Consider the following 3,151-nt stretch of genomic DNA (forward strand, 5'->3'; position numbering starts at 1 on the left):
GCCAAAAAATGGGGGAGAACAGAAGGAAACAAGGCGGTGAATTCTCTCTCCCATGACCTGAAAAAAGGGGAAGGGGAATGGGGGCCTCTTGCCCCACTGTCAAAATCAGGGGGTAGGGAAACAATGGCAAACGTTACCGTGCCTCTCCAGTCCCTGGAAAGGAAACTGGGTTAGTTGGAGAATGAGCTTGCACAGTCAGAAAAGAGGTTTGAGCATTTGGACATACGTTGCCCCTTCCTCCGTTGCCCAAAATATGGAGTGGGAGACAAGAATGGAGAAGAAAATGAGCTGGGTTTGGCAGGAGCTGTGGTAGCTTCTACAACTCATGGCTTGCAAGAGTGGAGGCTACCCATAAGTGCAGGGTCACAACCCACCCTTGCTTGTGGTGAGGATAGTGCAGCTGGGAAACCCGGGGAGCGAATATGGGAGCAGCCACGGTGCTGTGCTGCACAGCCTAATTCTGATCTGGGAGTATAGTCACACACATAAAACTGCTGTGGAAACTCGTGAATTAAACCATGCCAAGAAACCACCCTCTGAAACAAGTCTGCTAGCAGCAAGTAGGGCAGACTAGAAGCGTGGGAGGTATGTGTCAGTGGGAACAAATAGTTAGAGCTGAAATATGTCACTCAAACTACAGGGTGATTTTAATTTATCTATTCGTTTGTAGCAAACCATCATTCTGCTTTATTTCTCTGCAGAAAGATAGTGGAAGTGACAAATTCCTACATGTACTGAAACTACCCATTATATCAGTATTTGGCAACAGGGAGAATATAGAATTCCTCTTTTTGATCAAACACATGGGACTATAATTACATCCACATCTAATTTATAGCTTTGCAGGTACCGAGTAGTTTCCTGAGTGGAAATGGGAACACTAAGGGATTTAGTACTGTCACTGTAACAAAGAGCAGGTGCAGCTATCTTCCCAGCAATTTGAGCAGTACAGTATAAGACTTTTGTTGTAAATAGAATGGGGGCTAGGTAATACTGTGGGTTAACACACTATGCTCTTTGCCTGTGGTCTTCAAATGTATATTTGGTCACTAAGTGGAAATAAACATGGGGATCTCTTTCTCATCCATATTTGTGCACATTAAACACCACTCACTTGGGAGTTCTGGGTAGGGAGAAAGTGTGGTACATCAAAAGAGGTGTATGTACTTGCAGTATCGTACAAGGAAGCTTGTGAAGAGCAAAACAGCATCAGTGTATAGCTTTTAGGAATGGTAAGGTCACTCAGGTTAAAAGCTGCAAAGAAACTGGGCCTGTGCATGTAGCATTTCTTATTAGAATGTGGAGGAACTTGCAAACCTAGCTAAGGCAGCCAAGGTAAGAGCTGAATGTTTCGTTTTGTTTTTTGATGGCTGCCAAATAATGTATGGATTAGTTAAGGTCCACCTCTTGGATCATGTTCAACTAAATATTTAAATATGAGATTTTAGGGAAGAACTATCCTTTTCTCCATACAGCTGTAATGTAATGAATTTCAGGTGGAGATTATGATCCTGCCCAATGAATTTAAATCATAGATGCCACTCTTGGCTTTCCAAAAGAAAAGGTAGCAATTATAGATAACAGGCACTGGCTAATACTCTTTCCTTCCATCTATTGAAAGTAGATGTTTACTGCAAAAATGAGGTCGTCTTCAAAAGACTGAATTAAGGAAGTGTGAAGGATTTAGTCCTCATCACAACTCAAAGCCAAACAGACCCTATTCTTCCAGAAATACTGAAAATGTTTTCCAGTCAAAGATTTGTCAGAGTTGATATTTATAATGTTGACAAGCAGTGAAACCTCTCTTGGACATCATTAACTAGAAGCACCTGTTCTGAGGCAGCCTATCTATTAAAAGGGAAAATGGACTCTTCAAGCTCAACTATGCTTCATTTGGCAGATTCACCTAAAGTACAGGTTGAGTATGTTGGCAATAAATACCAGCACATAAATGTGAACTGACCCATAGCTTTAGAACAGGAGCACTCCACCATCTTGTGTAAAAATAACAGCACTGAAGTTTTCAGGTCTCTTCCCCTAGATTCTTAAATCCACCACTCTTTCCCTCTTCCAAGGCTCTAGAGTGTAGCACCTGCAAGGCCATTTGTTTTTTAGGAAGATAAGAATTGACACATTGAAGCAGTTCAGTGGCTCAGCATATCTGGTGTCTTGCAGAACCAGCTGTTTTGTAGGCAGGTGCAGGTTCTCCTTGCCCCCAACAATTAATTAGCTACTAACCTAGCCATAGTTTCTTCTAACCCCTGCCAGTGTTTGGCTTGTATACTGAAGCACGATGGTTATCCTGTCTCATTTAACTGTTAATTTTCTTATCCATGTGAATGTTTAATTCTTTGAATAGATCTAATCTTTTCACTTCACTGATAGCTTGTGACAGTGAGTTCCACACATCACATGTGATCTGTTTAAAGAAATTATTTCTTTTTATAAATGCATGATCCTGCCAAAAGCTGTGGAAGCACACAGCTGTTCTGGTTCAATGCAATTGCTCCCTGTCTGGAAAATGAAAGGTTTAATGTGCTGTAGTTGCCTTCTGAAAGAAACCTAGACTTTTCTATATGTCTCAGCAGATGGGCATTTTTAATCTTTCTAAAGCATGCTACGTGTCTTTATTTTTGTCTTTCAGACCTAGTTCTCAGACACTTTTAATGTGTGCTGTATAAGAATCTATACAGACCATAAGATTAATTGTTCAGTTTCTTTCTTTAGCATTATCCTACAATCCTCCTTCAGATGAAATCACCTTTGAATGGGAAAATCCTGGCAGATGAAGCATATGGGTTATCGGCCATTGCAGAAAGTACATAGAAGTGGATCATAGGATGGTCAAGAACTCTAAGTGCTTGTCCACATATGGAAATTTGGCATACTATAACAGTATAACTATAGCAATATAATAATACTGGTACATTTTTTCATGTAGACAAGCCCTAAGAATTTTCTTGCTATCAGTTCTTAGCACACTGATTCTAGAAATAAGCCACTGTTTGCCTGCATATTATAAATGCATACTCTCTCAAAATAACTGTTCAGAATAATATAGAATTTGTCATCTAAATCAGAAGCAGAAGTCCACAAGAGCCTTTATCATAATTCAGGACCCACTAATGGAATGAGAAACTAAAACCATAGA

Source organism: Emydura macquarii, unplaced genomic scaffold, assembly GCF_026122565.2.
Source record: "Emydura macquarii macquarii isolate MOO-44397 ecotype Brisbane River unplaced genomic scaffold, CSIRO-AGI_Emac_v2 contig_691, whole genome shotgun sequence".
NCBI classification, from domain to species: Eukaryota; Metazoa; Chordata; order Testudines; family Chelidae; genus Emydura; species Emydura macquarii.